The following is a 19,480-nucleotide window of genomic DNA, read 5'->3' as shown; positions in this document are numbered from 1 at the left end:
AAATTCTAAATTTAATTGCACTAATTTGCTAAAATAATTAATAAAAATATTTATTAATTAATAAAAAATTATTTTAAATATAAAGTCCTTTCGTACAAAAATATTTATTTTTATTAAAGATAGAAACCGATCTGGCTTACGCCGATCTGAACTCAAATCATGTAAGATTTTAAAAGTCGAACAGACTTAATATTTAAACTACTGCATTTAAAATTTATCTTAATTCAACATCGAGGTTGTAATCATCTTTATTAATATGATCTTTCCAAAGATATTACACTGTTACCCCTAAGGTAATTTATCTATTAATTTTTAATAAAATTCATTTATTTAAACAATAATTATTGATTATTAATTATTTTAAAGTTTAATAAATTTAAATATCCTCCCAATAAAATATAATTTTATTAATATTAATTTAAAATATTAATATTAATAAAATTATATAAAATTCTATAGGGTCTTATCGTCCCTTAATATTATTTAAGCATTTTTACTTAAAATTAAAATTTAATTTTTATAATAAAGATAGTTTATATTTCATTAACTCTTTCATACAAGATTCCAATTAAAAACCTATTTATTATGCTACCTTTGTACAGTCAAAATACTGCAGCTATTTAAAATTTAATTCATTGAGCAGAATTGACTTTAAATTATTAACAAAAAGACATGTTTTTGATAAACAGGTGAATATAATTTTTGCTTAATTCCTATATTATATTTATAAATTAAATAAATATATTAATATAATAAAATTTACTAATTTTATCATTATAAATTAATTTAATTTAATTTTAATTAATTTTTTTTTATTAATTTATATTCTATTAATAAATTTTTAAATATTTAAATTTTATAAATTATTAAATTTTTTTTAATATTAACAAATTTTATGAATATAAATATATTTAAATAAATATTTTAAATAATAATTTTAAAATTAAAGTTTATCCCATAATTTTTTTATATTTAATAAATTTTATTTTATTATAAAATAAATTTTTATTAAATATATGAATTAAATTCATTTCAAAAAAAACTAGATATCAATAAAATCGAATAACGTATAATTTCTAAATAAATATTAATAATTAATTATTTTACATAAAAAATTATATTTATTTAGCTCTTTTATTTTCGAGAAATATATATATATATATAATTATAATTAATAAATCCTGATACAAAAGGTACAAAAATAATTTTTTTTTTTATTTAAAATTATTTAAAACTTTTACAATACTTATTAATATAAAAAATTTATTTAAAATATTTACTTAAACAAATTTAATTTAAAATTACTTTAATTATTATTAAATTAAATTAAACTTTAAAATTATATATATATATATATTATTTATATATAAAATAAATATTTCTAGAATAAAAATTATTGTTTAAATTTATTCAAAAATAAATTATTAATTAATTATTTATTCTTAAACTAAAAACATTTTCCAATACTTTTACTTTGTTACGACTTTTTTCAATTTTTATATGAAAATGACGGGCGATTTGTACATTAAATTTACAACTTTCAATAATTTTAATTTAAAATTATTTACTTTTAAATCCTTTTTAAAATTTATATTAAAATAAATTATCCTTAAATATAAATTTTATTGTAACTCATTAAATCTTAATTATTCTACATTTTGATTTGAATTATAATTTAAATAAAATTTAATAAAAATATTTTTATTAAAATTTTTAAAAACAACAATACATAAAAATTAAATTAAGTAAATCTTATCGTGGATCATCAAATTAATTTACAAGTTCCTCTAAAATATTATTTAACCGCCAAATATTTTAATTTTAATGATTAACATTTAATAATCAATTATATAATTTCTTTTTTAATAATAGGGTATCTAATCCTAGTTTTTAATAAAATTTACAAAATAATTAAATTTAATAAATAAATTTAAAATTATATTATTATTTCACTAAAATTATAATTAATTATTTATTTATTTTTTTTATTAAATTTATTTAAAATTATTACTATTAATTTATAGATTTAGTTTAACCGCAGATGCTGGCACTAAATTATCTTCTATTAATTTTTTTCCTAAATAAAATTTTCATTTATTTTTTAAATATAAAATTTAAATAATTTTTATAAATTTTATTTAAAAATTTATAATAAAAAAAAATTTATATAAATATTAAAATAAATAATTAATAATAAAACTAAAATTAAATTTTTACTAAAACTTTTAATTTTTAATTAAATCTTTTCATCGTAATAGAAAAATTTTATAATAAACTAAAATTTTATTAAACTGAATGATTTAATTTCATTATTAAATAAATTTTTTTTGTACATACTAGTAATTTCACGATAATTTTACTATACCTCTGATAATTAAATATTCACTCAATTTCAATGATCAGATGAAATTGAATGATTTAATTTCATTATTAAGTAAATTTTTTTTGTACATACTAGTAATTTCACGATAATTTTACTATACCTCTGATAATTAAATATTCACTCAATTTCAATGATCAGATGAAATTGAATGATTTAATTTCATTATTAAGTAAATTTTTTTTGTACATACTAGTAATTTCACGATAATTTTACTATACCTCTGATAATTAAATATTCACTCAATTTCAATGATCAGATGAAATTGAATGATTTAATTTCATTATTAAGTAAATTTTTTTTGTACATACTAGTAATTTCACGATAATTTTACTATACCTCTGATAATTAAATATTCACTCAATTTCAATGATCAGATGAAATTGAATGATTTAATTTCATTATTAAGTAAATTTTTTTTATACATACTAGTAATTTCACGATAATTTTACTATACCTCTGATAATTAAATATTCACTCAATTTCAATAATTAATTTAATTAATAATTAAATTTTTATATACTATAATAAAAATTAAATTAATTAAAGAAAATAATCAAAATTTATTTTATAATATAATTAAATTTTTATATACTATAATAAAAATTAAATTAATTAAAGAAAATAATCAAAATTTATTTTATTTAGACAATAATTTTTATATAAACAATAATAATTAAATATATAAATATGTATTTATTGTATTAAATTTTTTTTTTTTTTTTATTAATAAATTTTTTAATATGAATAATTTAAATTATAAATTCATAAAATATATAATTTATATATTATAATATAATTTATAATTTAATAACAATAAATTTAATATAATAAATATTTATCTATTAATAAATATTTAATTGATATATATATATATATATATAATTAATGTTATTGACAGAATTTACCACACAGTATTTGTTTAAATAAGTAATATATTTAACATATCAGGAAATAATTTGATAAATATGAATAAACACAAGCAGGCTGTTGCAGCTCGTAATGCAAATCAAAACGTAACATACGAGAAGCGTCGCGAGAAGGCGTCTCCAAGACGAAAGAAACAAAACCGTCAACGATGTGAATGACGCGCATCTCAACGACCTATTTTATATCAAACACATATAGATCGCTTTCTCACACGCCCTCTATCGATATGTGTTCTAAACTAACTAAAATTAGACATAATTTTCAACATAAGTTCAACATTTCAACGCAATGTTCGTGTTTCGCTCTACTTAACGCCTTAGTAAGAATATCGGCTAACATAGAGTCCGTGCTTAAATAATGTATGATTATTTCATTATTTTCCACCAACTCACGCGTAAAATGGAATCTAATATCAATATGTTTACTTCTTTTATGAAAAACAGCATTTTTTGATAGTTCAATAGCGCTTTGGTTATCGCAATAAACATCAACCGGACCACTTATTAATTTTTTAAAGTCCATGTGATTTAATAGTCTTTTAACGTAGATAATTTCTCGTGACACTTCAGCAAGGGCGGCGTATTCAGCCTCCATTGTAGACAGAGTGACCGACGATTGCTTTACGCTTTTCCAACTTATCGGACCGCTAGACAACATTAGTAGATTTCCCGTGCACGACCTCCGGTCGTCGATGTCTCCTGCCCAGTCTGAGTCCGAATATGCTTTTAATTTTTCGTTGCTTTTTACGTATGTAATGCAATATTTCGATGTCGCTTTAAGATATCGAAGTACGCGTTTTGCGAGGATCCAGTGCATTTTTCCTGGGTTGATGCAAAAACGACTTAATGTAGCGGCTGCAAAGGCGATATCTGGACGCGTGGCATTTGCGAGATAAATTAGCGCTCCAATCAATTCTCGGTACGGTCTATGTTTCATTTCGCGTATTTCTTCAGGCGTCTGAGGGCACATCTCCGTTGTAATCTTTGTATTTGATTCGATTGGCGTTGACACACTTCTTGCTTCCTGCATACCGAATCTTTCAATCGTCTCTTCAATGTATCGCTCCTGGGATAGTCGAATTTGTCCTATTTCCCCATCGCGTTTAATGCTAATCCCTAATACATTTTTCGCTGGCCCTAGATCTTTCATTTTAAACGTTAATTTTAACATAGACTTAATCGCTTCAAGTTTTTCTATTTTTCTAGACGCTAAAATTAAATCGTCGACATAAATAACGAGAATTACACGGTTTTCTCCCGCTCCGAACACATACACGCATGGATCTGCAATTGTGCGCCTACCTCCACTACTTAATATAAAATTATCTAATTTTTTATACCACTGGCGTCCGGACTGTTTCAAACCATATAATGGCCTTAATAATCTACACACTTTCTCTTCGCGTCCTTGATGAACAAACATTTCCGGCTGCTCCATATACACTTCTTCAATTAGTTGTTCGCCCTGTATATATGCTGCCACCACATCCATTTGATGAACGTGCATTTCCTCTTGCACAGATGCAGCGAGTAAGGTGCGAATAGTCTCATAGCTGGCCACCGGAGCAAACACTTCAGTATAATCAATACCAAATTTTTGTGTGTGTCCACGCGCAACAAGTCTAGCCTTGTATTTTTCAATTTCTCCTTCCGGAGTAATTTTCTTTTTAAAAACCCACCTGCTTGTCAAAACTTTTTTATCTATTGGTCTGGGCACGAGTTCCCACGTTTTGTTTTTTAGCAAATTTTCATACTCACTCTCCATTGCTTCTAGTCACGCTTTTTTATCCAATCGACTTAAAACGTCTGATACACATATCGGATCGAATTCTTCAACGTTGTTTTGTTGATATATTTTTCTGGGTCTTCCTGGTTGGCCCGTTCTCTCAATCCTTGGGCGACCTGGCCCACGTTTTATCTCACGACTCTGTGTTTCATGTCTGTTTTCCTCCATCTCACCTTCATCCAATGGTTGGTCCGTTTCCAAGTGTTCATTACCTTCTTCCTGCGATTCGTGATTCTTATCATCTTGTTCCTCGACAGTAGGATCAGGAAAAATAAATAATTCGTTTTGCTGTCTTTTACCTGTAAGTATTTCAAAAAATTTAACATCCCGGGCTTTGATTACTTTTCTCGTACCTCTTTGCCACAAACGATATGCCTTTGAGTCTTCTGAGTATCCTATTAATATGTACTCATCGCCCTTTGGCTGAAACTTACCCCTATTTGGTCCCTTATATAATGCAATTGCTTTACTTCCAATAATTCGTAAAAAACCTACATACGGTTTCCGTCGTGTCCAAGCCTCGTATGGAGTTATTCCATTAAGCGCCTTTGTTGCACTTCTATTTCTTAAATATGTTGCTGTATTAACGGCTTCGGCCCACAGAGAATCGGGTAAACTAGCTTGTGTCATAAGACACCTCGCCATCTCGACTAGCGTGCGGTTAGCGCGTTCCGCCACGCCGTTTTGCTGTGGTGTGTACTCGACACTTAATTGATGGACGATTCCCTCTTCTTTAAGAAAGTTTTTAAATTCATTTGAAAGATATTCTTTCGCATTATCCGTGCGGATTTTTTTTATTTTACACCCCGTTTGTTTTTCAGCTTTTCTTTTAAAATCTTTAAACGCTTGGAGTATGTCCGATCGATTCCTAAGCACTATTGTTTGAGTATATCGCGAATAGTCATCAATGAACGTTAGAAAATATCTCGCACCCCCGAGAGATTCGCATTTCATGGGTCCGCAAATGTCTGAGTGAATTAAATCGAGTGGCTCTTTCTCGCGATTTTCGGATCTTTTAAACGGTAGTACATGAATTTTACATTTCGCGCAAATTTCACAATTTAAATTATTAATAGATAGTGTCGTAAAATTCATATCATCGACCATTTTACCATCTTTCATATTTTTCAGATCGTTAAAATTAATATGTCCGTATCTTTCATGCCATCTTATTAGCTTTTCATTAATATCTGAGCTTGTTTGCAACGCACGTTCATTTTTTTCGTCTACGATATATAACTGATCACGCTTCCTAGCTGTCAAAATCTTTACATTATTTTTATTTCTAACTGTGGCGCGATCTTTTTCAAATGTTACCGTATATCCGCGATCCGTGGCACGAGATACTGACAGAAGGTTGTTCCGCAAATCCGGTACATACAGTGCATCCTCCAATTTGATCGATTTCAGTAAACTTCTACCCGTTTTCGTATTCAAACTTACATTACCTATACCAGTTGACTGCACCCATTGGTCGGCAGCTGTATATACCTTATATTGCTTATCACTATTTACAATTTCAAATTTACTACGGTCATTGCACATGTGCCTTGTCGCGCCGCTGTCAAGACACCATACGCTCGATCTTTTCACTGGTTCCGTATTGTACGCGATCGCGGTCATCGCTTCGCTTAAACTGTACGAATTTTCGCGTTTTTCTAATGGTTTAGATTTACATTCTATATTTTTATGTCCGTATCGTCCGCAATTGAAACACTTACCATTAAACTTTCGCGGTTTCGCTTTATAGTCTTTCGCGTACCCTCGTGTATATTTTTTCCGATCAAAATTGTCCTTTACATGTAACGCATCACTTTTGTTTTCATTCACACCTGACTTCACATCACGTTCATTCTGTCTAGCCTCTTCTTCCTTTATCTTCGCCGTAAGATTATCCAACGTAGGTATATCATCTCACGATTCAATTGCGATGCTAAAGTTTTCAAATTCCTTCGGTAACGAGATCAACAGCATTATGGACAATAATTCGTCCGAAATTTGGATACCGGCTTCCCTGACTTGATCTGCTTTTTCAGAAAACTCATTTAAATATTGCACAATACTCGTACCTGGTTTTCTTTCCATTCGTAGGAGTTCCTTGCAGAGAGTCGCCTTCCTTACTGGCCCACGAGACTCAAAGATAATTTTTAGCTTGTCCCATGCCTCCTTTGATGTATTCGCCTTTTTGATATGAAGAAGCTGACCATGCGTAACGCCCAAAATTATCAGTGCCAAGGTCTTTCCATCCTTTCTTATCCATTCTTGAGGGTTTTCTACAGGTTTTACCTCACTACCGTCGACGTACTGCCACAAGTCGTTAAATGTTAATATACTTCTCATTTGTACCTTCCACAAATCATAATTGTGCTCTGTTAACTTTTCGATGTTTGAGAACATATTAGACGCGGCCATGTTCCTGCACGTTTCTTTTACGTATTAAACACTTCGACACTTTTTATATATATATATTACTTAAGGAGCATGCTCTGGGCCCATAACCTGACAGAATTTACCACACAGTATTTGTTTAAATAAGTAATATATTTAACATATCAGGAAATAATTTGATAAATATGAATAAACACAAGCAGGCTGTTGCAGCTCGTAATGCAAATCAAAACGTAACATACGAGAAGCGTCGCGAGAAGGCGTCTCCAAGACGAAAGAAACAAAACCGTCAACGATGTGAATGACGCGCATCTCAACGACCTATTTTATATCAAACACATATAGATCGCTTTCTCACAGTTATAAAGAAAAAAAATAAATTATAGATTAATATACATATTATACATAATAAATATGTTAATTTATACATAGTTATCTATAAATCTTGGAATCTATATACATCTATTAATATATACTAAGAGTCTAATTACATACAATTATCTATGGATTTATCGAATATATAATCTATATTATAAAATATAATCCACAATTTAATAACAATAAATTTAATATAATAAATATTTATCTATCAATAAACATTTAATTGATATATATATATATAATTAATGTTATAAAGAAAAAAAAATAAATTATAGATTAATATACATATTATACATAATAAATATGTTAATTTATACATAGTTATCTATAAATCTTAGAATCTATATACATCTATTAATATATACTAAGAGTCTAATTATATACAATTATCTATGGATTTATCGAATATATAATCTATATTATAAAATATAATCCACAATTTAATAACAATAAATTTAATATAATAGATATTTATCTATTAATAAATATTTAATTGATATATATATATATAATTAATGTTATAAAGAAAAAAAAATAAATTATAGATTAATATACATATTACACATAATAAATATGTTAATTTATACATAGTTATCTATAAATCTTGGAATCTATATACATCTATTAATATATACTAAGAGTCTAATTACATACAATTATCTATGGATTTATCGAATATATAATCTATATTATAAAATATAATCCACAATTTAATAACAATAAATTTAATATAATAAATATTTATCTTTTAATAAATATTTAATTGATATATATATATATAATTAATGTTATAAAGAAAAAAAAATAAATTATAGATTAATATACATATTATACATAATAAATATGTTAATTTATACATAGTTATCTATAAATCTTGGAATCTATATACATCTATTAATATATACTAAGAGTCTAATTACATACAATTATCTATGGATTTATCGAATATATAATCTATATTATAAAATATAATCCACAATTTAATAACAATAAATTTAATATAATAGATATTTATTTATTAATAAATATTTAATTAGTATATATATATAATTAATGTTATAAAGAAAAAAAATAAATTATAGATTAATATACATATTATACATAATAAATATGTTAATTTATACATAGTTATCTATAAATCTTGGAATCTATATACATCTATTAATATATACTAAGAGTCTAATTATATACAATTATCTATGGATTTATCGAATTTATCGAGGCTAGGTACTGCTCGAACGCGACGTGACCGCTGCGAGGCGATATGTAGCACCCCACCACGGCGACTCCCCCCCAGTCCACGGCGACGAATCCCCGACCGCGCTCCAGCATGGAGAACGGCGGGGACCCGTCGCCACCTCCCCATACCGTCGCCACCAAGCCGTCCGCGTCGCCCACCCAATGAGGGTGATCAGGGACGCGGTACGGCTCGGCGGCGACAGCCAGGCCAACCCCCCACTCCGCGAGGACTTGGGACATCATATCCTGTGCCGTCTAGGTACCTGCTTGCTTACCAGATTACTGCTCGCTTACAAGCTTCGTCCTCGCTTACTAGCTTACTACTTGCTTACTAGCTGTTAAAACGCTGATGCTTCTAACGACGAGGGTTCCGGATAGAGGTACCGGAGTTTTCAGGGAAAATTATTATGTGCGCCTGGTTTTCTTTTCGTCGGCCTTCTACGCCGTCCTTTTGTTACAAAATTAAACAATTTGAATAAATGTTAAGAAAACCAAAAATAAATTATGAAATTATAAAGAATAAGGACGTTGCCTGCCTCGTCTCTGCTGGTCGCCGAACTCGCCGGGTTGAGGTAGGCTAAGGTTCCTATAATCAGAAAAACACGGCTATGTGTTAGACACACGTAAACACGTTATACGTATCTATGCCGTGTTTGTGTCCTCACGCTCCTGGCTTCGGGAATCGAATGTATAGGAGCGGAGAATTACGCTAGCTCGTAATATACAAGCTCGCTGGTGGACTGTATTTATAATTTTGGCTTTTGACAAAGAATAAATTCCGTATCTACGCCGTTTGCAGTCGATTACCTTGTGGACGGGATTGCAAGTGGAGGTTGTAAGGCTCCAAATGCACTTTTCCCGTGAGTCTGTCCACTGAGTCTATGCGCCGAAACGCAGTGCAGTGCAACAGCCAACCGTCGATCTGTGGCTGCTCTTGGCTGCTTCAACAGACGACTTATTGGTCAGGGGTTGCACTACGGAGCCCGACTGCACGTGGTTCACTGCACGTTGCACATCTATTCGTTGCACTTAGCAGTATTTGAACCACGTGGGGGCCTGACCCACGACTCCGTTACTCCTCCGCACAGGTGCTCCTCTAAACGTTACACCGGCGGGATCTGTAGGAGTAAGGACTCGCAGACCGGAAAAGTCAGGCGTCCCTTGTGGACGTCGACCCGACTACAATGGACCCACCTGGATGGTTCACCAGGTAGGTGCCTCTCTTTGGTGTCTCCTCAGCCTGGCGGTAATCACAAGAAAATTGAAGCGTAATTTTGCCAACTTTCTTGGTAAGTTCAATTCTCTCAATTCTGCACGGAGGGATCGAACACTTTACTGGTGTATATTCTCGATCACTCCACAGGATATCGAACACCTTATTGGTGTATTTTCTCGGTCTCCTGTCGCAAGACTGATTTCGTGGAATCTCGATTTGGGAAATCCCATACAAGATTCCGGGGCGTACTTGACCGAATCTAAACCGATCCGTTTGTCAAGGAAAAGGCGGACTATTTCCACACTTTTCACGAGTTTTATCGAATTCTCAGCTGTGCGAGGTCAATCAGTGGACCCGCACCAGACTGAATATCTACACTTTACACCCTTTAACTACAGGCAGAATCGTTCTGAATACTAAACAATTAGAACATTCCTCTTTTAAATCTTTCCGTTCGAGTGCAATCGGGAGCCGATCCGCTCTAGTTGGAAGTCTATGTAGTACATGGAAGGAGCTCCTCCAGACCCTTGATGACGATCCATGGGGGCGCCCATATAAGGTGGTGCTGAATAAGCTCCGCCCGTGGGCGCCCCCCGTCACCGAGGGTCTTGACCCCCGGCTGCTGGAGGACGTGGTCAATACACTCTTCCCAATTGGGGAGAGGGGACCGCGTCCTCCGGCGGCGGCGGCTGTCCCAGTGGAGTGGACGGCCGAGCTGGGGGTCACGCAGGAGGAGCTGGCAGCGGCCATCAGACGGCTCGGGGTTCGTAACACGGCCCCGGGTCCGGATGGTGTGCCCGGCCGGGTTTGGGTCTTGACCCAGGGCGTCCTTGGGGCCGACCTCAGGCGGTTGTTCGACCGCTGCCTGAGGGACGGGCGATTCCCCCCCAGTTGGAAGGTGGCGAGGATGGTCCTCCTCCGGAAGGAGGGTCGGCCCGCGGAGTCTCCCTCCGCATACCGGCCCATTTGTCTCCTCGACGAGGTGGGCAAGCTTTTCGTGCGGGTGATTGCTGCCCGCCTCGTCGAGCACCTGTCGCGGGGTGATCCCGGTCTGGCCGACTGCCAGTTCGGTTTCCGGGGGGGCCGATCGACTATCGACGCGATAGGTCGTGTAAGGGCCCTCTCGGGGGCGGCCGTCTCCCGGGGAGGGGTGGCATTGGCAATATCCTTGGATATTGCCAATGCCTTTAACACCCTCCCCTAGGAAGAGATAAGGAGGGGACTCGAATATCATCGGGTCCCCCCTTGTCTCAGGGCGGTCGTCGGGGATTATCTCCGCGGCAGGTGGATCGAGTATCCGGGCCGGGATGGTGATATGCGGAGGGAGGTGTACTGCGGTGTTCCGCAGGGGTCGGTCCTCGGGCCACTCCTGTGGAACATCGCGTACGACTCGGTGTTGCGGGCCGGCCTCCCCGACGGCGTCAGCACGGTGTGTTATGCGGATGACACACTGGTGCTGGCCGTCGGGGCGCACTGGGGGAGGGCCATGCGTCGCGCGGAGGAGGGGTCGCAACGCGTCGTCGACCGGATCAGGGGGATGGGGATGACGGTGGCGGTCCATAAGACCGAGGTGATTGCGTTTCATTCACCTCGGCAGGATCCGTCACCCCCTCTGATCCGGGTGGGTGGGGCTGACATCGAGGTGAAGCCCCAGATCAGGTATCTAGGGCTGATCCTCGATAGCCACTGGCGTTTCGAGGAGCATTTCCGCTGCCTGGTCCCCCGGTTGGAAAGGATGGTTGCGGCTCTGGGCCGGATCCTGCCCAACCTGGGGGGCCCGGCGGGCCGAGTTCGTCGTCTCTATGTGGCAATGGTCCAGTCGGTGGCCCTATACGGGGCCCCCGTCTGGGCGGACGACCTGGCTGCCTCCCGGCGCTGCATGACTATGCTGCGTCGGGTGCAGAGGCGCATGGCGCTCAGGGTCGTCCGCGGGTATCGGACCATGTCACATGAGGCGGCGACGGTTCTAGCGGGGATGCCGCCCATGGACCTGCTCGCGCGGTCGCACGCGGTGATGTACCGGCAACGCGTCGACAGTCGCGCGGGGGTGGGGGCGGTCCCGGGCGGGCAGGAACCTGCTTGGGGCGATTTGAAGCGCCAGGCCCGGCAGTCCGTGTTGCTCGCGTGGCAGGAGCGGCTGGCTCTGCCAACCGCGGGGCACCGGACTGTCGGGGCGGTTCGGCCACTCCTGAAGGAGTGGCTGGACAGAGGCCATGGCAGCCTCACCTACCGGATGGCACAGGTATTTTCCGGGCATGGTAGCTTCGGAAGATACCTGTGCCGGATATGGAAGGAGCCGACGGCGCGTTGCTGCCACTGCGACGCTGAGCAGGACACGGCGGATCATACCCTGGAGGTATGCCCCGCGTGGGAGGGGGAGCGCCGTGTCCTGGTCGGCGTCGTCGGGCGGGATGTCTCGCTGCCGGGCGTGGTGCGCGCCATGCTCGGCAGCGAGGAGAAGTGGAGGGCCGTGGCCTCCTTCTGCGAGAACGTAATGTTGCAGAAGGAGGCCGCGGGGAGGGAGCGCGAGCTTCAGCGTCGCGCTGAAGCTCGCGCTCGTGCGGTGGCCCGAGGTCGTCGCCCGGTCGCGAGGCGTCGCGGGCGGCCGCCACGGCGTGGCGGATGACCTAGGCTGGGAGGGGGGTCCTGAGGGGACCCTCCTCCCGCCAGGCGGCGCCGGGTCGGACCGGTTGGGGGTAGAAGTGCGTCCCCCTACCGGTCCGACGCAAGGGGAGGCACCCTCGGCGGTCTGGTGCGGCCATGAACGCCCGGCCGCCGGGGGGTGGAAACGGGGTCGCGGCCGGTTGCGAGTTGGGGCTCGCAGCCGCCACTAAACGCGGCCCCGGGACGGATAGCGGCGGGATGGAGTGGCCCCGTCCCGCCGCTATGAGGCAGTGTGTCTACTGGGGGGACCGATTGTCCCCCCGGGGGATGGGCGCGAAAGCGCGGGCACGGGGAGGATACCGGAAGAATGCTTCGAGCGATTCCCGGTATCCTCCCAAAGCGTGCCGAAGGGTCACCGTGGGGTTTTTAGTGGGTAGGTCCCGCGCCTGTCGTTGTACGGGCGCGGGGAATCCCACACACCCCTCCCACCTCTCCCCAAGGAGGTGGGAGGGAGTCTTTCGAAGATTTTCCCCACGACAAAAAAAAAAAAAAAAAAAAAAAAAAAAAAGTACGCCCCGGAATCTTGTATGGGATTTCCCAAATCGAAATTCCACGAAATCATTCCTGCGACAGGAGATCGAGAAAATACACGAGTAAGGTGTTCGATATCCTGTGGAGTGATCGAGAATATACACCAGTAAAGTGTTCGATCTCTCCGTGCAGAATTGAGCGGCCGTCTCGATCGTATAAACGATCGAAACATAAGAAAGTTGACAAAATTACGTTTCAATTTTCTTGTGATTACCGCCAGGCTGAGGAGACACCAAAGGGAGGCACCTACGTGATGAACCATCCAGGTGGGTCCATTGTAGTCGGGTCGACGTCCACCAAGGACGTCTGACTTTTCCGGTCTGCGAGTCCTTACTCCTACAGATCCCGCCGGTGTAACGTTTAGGGGAGCACCTGTGCGGAGGAGTAACGAAGTCGTGGGTCAGGCCCCCACGTGGTTCAAATACTGCTAAGTGCAACGAATAGATGTGCAACGTGCAGTGAACCACGTGCAGTCGGGCTCCGTAGTGCAACCCCTGACCAATAAGTCGAGTGTTGAAGCATCCAAGAGCAGCCACAGTTCGACGGTTGGGCTGTTGCACTGCACTGCGTTTCGACGCATAGACTCAGTGGACAGACTCACGGGAAAAGTGCATTTGGAGCCTTACAACCTCCACTTGCAATCCCGTCCACAAGGTAATCGACTGCAAACGGCGTAGATACGGAATTTATTCTTTATCAAAAGCCAAAATTATAAATACAGTCCACCAGCGAGCTTGTATATTACGAGCGAGCGTAATTCTCCGCTCCTATACATTCGATTCCCGAAGCCAGGAGCGTGAGGACACAAACACGGCATAGATACGTATAACGTGTTTACGTGTGTCTAACACATAGCCGTGTTTTTCTGATTATAGGAACCTTAGCCTACCTCAACCCGGCGAGTTCGGCGACCAGCAGAGACGAGGCAGGCAACGTCCTTATTCTTTATAATTTCATAATTTATTTTTGGTTTTCTTAACATTTATTCAAATTGTTTAATTTTGTAACAAAAGGACGGCGTAGAAGGCCGACGAAAAGAAAACCAGGCGCACATAATAATTTTCCCTGAAAACTCCGGTACCTCTATCCGGAACCCTCGTCGTTAGAAGCATCAGCGTTTTAACAGCTAGTAAGCAAGTAGTAAGCTAGTAAGCGAGGACGAAGCTTGTAAGCGTGCAGAAATCTGGTAAGCAAGCAGGTACCTAGACGGCACAGGATATGATGTCCCAAGTCCTCGCGGAGTGGGGGGTTGGCCTGGCTGTCGCCGCCGAGCCGTACCGCGTCCCTGATCACCCTCATTGGGTGGGCGACGCGGACGGCTTGGTGGCGACGGTATGGGGAGGTGGCGACGGGTCCCCGCCGTTCTCCATGCTGGAGCGCGGTCGGGGATTCGTCGCCGTGGACTGGGGGGGAGTCGCCGTGGTGGGGTGCTACATATCGCCTCGCAGCGGTCACGTCGCGTTCGAGCAGTACCTAGCCTCGATAAATTCGATAAATCCATAGATAATTGTATATAATTAGACTCTTAGTATATATTAATAGATGTATATAGATTCCAAGATTTATAGATAACTATGTATAAATTAACATATTTATTATGTATAATATGTATATTAATCTATAATTTATTTTTTTTCTTTATAACATTAATTATATATATATATACTAATTAAATATTTATTAATAAATAAATATCTATTATATTAAATTTATTGTTATTAAATTGTGGATTATATTTTATAATATAGATTATATATTCGATAAATCCATAGATAATTGTATGTAATTAGACTCTTAGTATATATTAATAGATGTATGTAGATTCCAAGATTTATAGATAACTATGTATAAATTAACATATTTATTATGTATAATATGTATATTAATCTATAATTTATTTTTTTTTCTTTATAACAATAATTATATATATATATATATCAATTAAATATTTATTAATAGATAAATGTTTATTATATTAAATTTATTGTTATTAAATTGTGGATTATATTTTATAATATAGATTATATATTCGATAAATCCATAGATAATTATGTATAATTAGACTCTTAGTATATATCAATAGATGTATATAGATTCCAAGATTTATAGATAACTATATATAAATTAACATATTTATTATGTATAATATGTATATTAATCTATAATTTATTTTTTTTTCTTTATAACAATAATTATATATATATATATATCAATTAAATATTTATTAATAGATAAATATTTATTATATTAAATCTATTGTTATTAAATTGTGGATTATATTTTATAATATAGATTATATATTCGATAAATCCATAGATAATTATGTATAATTAGACTCTTAGTATATATTAATAGATGTATATAGATTCCAAGATTTATAGATAACTATGTATAAATTAACATATTCATTATGTATAATATGTATATTAATCTATAATTTATTTTTTTTTCTTTATAACAATAATTATATAGATATATATCAATTAAATATTTATTAATAAATAAATATTTATTATATTAAATCTATTGTTATTAAATTGTGGATTATATTTTATAATATAGATTATATATTCGATAAATCCATAGATAATTATATATAATTAGACTTTTGGTATATATTAATAGATGTATATAGATTCCAAGATTTATAGATAACTATGTATAAATTAACATATTTATTATGTATAATATGTATATTAATCTATAATTTATTTTTTTTTCTTTATAACAATAATTATATATATATATATATCAATTAAATATTTATTAATAGATAAATATTTATTATATTAAATTTATTGTTATTAAATTATAAATTATATTATAATATATAAATTATATATTTTATGAATTTATAATTTAAATTATTCATATTAAAAAATTTATTAATAAAAAAAAAAAAAAAAAATTTAATACAATAAATACATATTTATATATTTAATTATTATTGTTTATATAAAAATTATTGTCTAAATAAAATAAATTTTGATTATTTTCTTTAATTAATTTAATTTTTATTATAATATATAAAAATTTAATTATATTATAAAATAAATTTTGATTATTTTCTTTAATTAATTTAATTTTTATTATAGTATATAAAAATTTAATTATATTATAAAATAAATTTTGATTATTTTCTTTAATTAATTTAATTTTTATTATAGTATATAAAAATTTAATTATTAATTAAATTAATTATTGAAATTGAGTGAATATTTAATTATCAGAGGTATAGTAAAATTATCGTGAAATTACTAGTATGTACAAAAAAAATTTACTTAATAATGAAATTAAATCATTCAATTTCATCTGATCATTGAAATTGAGTGAATATTTAATTATCAGAGGTATAGTAAAATTATCGTGAAATTACTAGTATGTACAAAAAAAATTTACTTAATAATGAAATTAAATCATTCAATTTCATTTGATCATTGAAATTGAGTGAATATTTAATTATCAGAGGTATAGTAAAATTATCGTGAAATTACTAGTATGTACAAAAAAAATTTACTTAATAATGAAATTAAATCATTCAATTTCATCTGATCATTGAAATTGAGTGAATATTTAATTATCAAAGGTATAGTAAAATTATCGTGAAATTACTAGTATGTACAAAAAAAATTTACTTAATAATGAAATTAAATCATTCAATTTCATCTGATCATTGAAATTGAGTGAATATTTATTTATCAGAGGTATAGTGAAATTATCGTGAAATTACTAGTATGTACAAAAAAAATTTACTTAATAATGAAATTAAATCATTCAATTTCATCTGATCATTGAAATTGAGTGAATATTTAATTATCAAAGGTATAGTAAAATTATCGTGAAATTACTAGTATGTACAAAAAAAATTTACTTAATAATGAAATTAAATCATTCAATTTCATCTGATCATTGAAATTGAGTGAATATTTAATTATCAGAGGTATAGTAAAATTATCGTGAAATTACTAGTATGTACAAAAAAAATTTACTTAATAATGAAATTAAATCATTCAATTTCATCTGATCATTGAAATTGAGTGAATATTTAATTATCAGAGGTATAGTAAAATTATCGTGAAATTATTAGTATGTACAAAAAAAATTTACTTAATAATGAAATTAAATCATTCAATTTCATCTGATCATTGAAATTGAGTGAATATTTAATTATCAGAGGTATAGTAAAATTATCGTGAAATTACTAGTATGTACAAAAAAAATTTACTTAATAATGAAATTAAATCATTCAATTTCATCTGATCATTGAAATTGAGTGAATATTTAATTATCAGAGGTATAGTAAAATTATCGTGAAATTACTAGTATGTACAAAAAAAATTTACTTAATAATGAAATTAAATCATTCAATTTCATCTGATCATTGAAATTGAGTGAATATTTAATTATCAGAGGTATAGTAAAATTATCGTGAAATTACTAGTATGTACAAAAAAAATTTACTTAATAATGAAATTAAATCATTCAATTTCATCTGATCATTGAAATTGAGTGAATATTTAATTATCAGAGGTATAGTAAAATTATCGTGAAATTACTAGTATGTACAAAAAAAATTTACTTAATAATGAAATTAAATCATTCAATTTCATCTGATCATTGAAATTGAGTGAATATTTAATTATCAGAGGTATAGTAAAATTATCGTGAAATTACTAGTATGTACAAAAAAAATTTACTTAATAATGAAATTAAATCATTCAATTTCATCTGATCATTGAAATTGAGTGAATATTTAATTATCAGAGGTATAGTAAAATTATCGTGAAATTACTAGTATATACAAAAAAAATTTACTTAATAATGAAATTAAATCATTCAATTTCATCTGATCATTGAAATTGAGTGAATATTTAATTATCAGAGGTATAGTAAAATTATCGTGAAATTACTAGTATGTACAAAAAAAATTTACTTAATAATGAAATTAAATCATTCAATTTAATAAAATTTTAGTTTATTATAAAATTTTTCTATTACGATGAAAAGATTTAATTAAAAATTAAAAGTTTTAGTAAAAATTTAATTTTAGTTTTATTATTAATTATTTATTTTAATATTTATATAAATTTTTTTTTTATTATAAATTTTTAAATAAAATTTATAAAAATTATTTAAATTTTATATTTAAAAAATAAATGAAAATTTTATTTAGGAAAAAAAAATTAATAGAAGATAATTTAGTGCCAGCATCTGCGGTTAAACTAAATCTGTAAATTAATAGTAATAATTTTAAATAAATTTAATAAAAAAAATAAATAAATAATTAATTATAATTTTAGTGAAATAATAATATAATTTTAAATTTATTTATTAAATTTAATTATTTTGTAAATTTTATTAAAAACTAGGATTAGATACCCTATTATTAAAAAAGAAATTATATAATTGATTATTAAATGTTAATCATTAAAATTAAAATATTTGGCGGTTAAATAATATTTTAGAGGAACTTGTAAATTAATTTGATGATCCACGATAAGATTTACTTAATTTAATTTTTATGTATTGTTGTTTTTAAAAATTTTAATAAAAATATTTTTATTAAATTTTATTTAAATTATAATTCAAATCAAAATGTAGAATAATTAAGATTTAATGAGTTACAATAAAATTTATATTTAAGGATAATTTATTTTAATATAAATTTTAAAAAGGATTTAAAAGTAAATAATTTTAAATTAAAATTATTGAAAGTTGTAAATTTAATGTACAAATCGCCCGTCATTTTCATATAAAAATTGAAAAAAGTCGTAACAAAGTAAAAGTATTGGAAAATGTTTTTAGTTTAAGAATAAATAATTAATTAATAATTTATTTTTGAATAAATTTAAACAATAATTTTTATTCTAGAAATATTTATTTTATATATAAATAATATATATATATATATAATTTTAAAGTTTAATTTAATTTAATAATAATTAAAGTAATTTTAAATTAAATTT

The 19,480-nt window shown here is 33.0% G+C and overlaps 2 long non-coding RNA genes across 2 annotated transcripts; one reads left to right on the top strand and one right to left on the bottom strand.

Moving 5' to 3' along the window:
* Positions 1–1,546: 1,546 nt before the first annotated feature.
* On the bottom strand, positions 1,547–18,979 carry LOC143345387 (uncharacterized). The gene is made up of 2 exons (XR_013080269.1): positions 18,881–18,979; positions 1,547–2,010 (listed from the first exon to the last, which is right to left on the bottom strand). It is a non-coding gene; the product is annotated as an uncharacterized LOC143345387 (long non-coding RNA).
* On the top strand, positions 1,793–19,345 carry LOC143345388 (uncharacterized). Its single transcript, XR_013080270.1, has 2 exons — positions 1,793–1,886; positions 18,757–19,345. It is a non-coding gene; the product is annotated as an uncharacterized LOC143345388 (long non-coding RNA).
* The last annotated feature ends 135 nt before the right edge of the window (positions 19,346–19,480 follow it).

The sequence above is a fragment of the Colletes latitarsis genome, chromosome 9 (assembly GCF_051014445.1).
Source record: "Colletes latitarsis isolate SP2378_abdomen chromosome 9, iyColLati1, whole genome shotgun sequence".
Taxonomy (NCBI): domain Eukaryota; kingdom Metazoa; phylum Arthropoda; class Insecta; order Hymenoptera; family Colletidae; genus Colletes; species Colletes latitarsis.
Note: the sequence above shows the minus strand (reverse complement) of the source record. Positions and strands in the feature narration are given on the sequence as shown.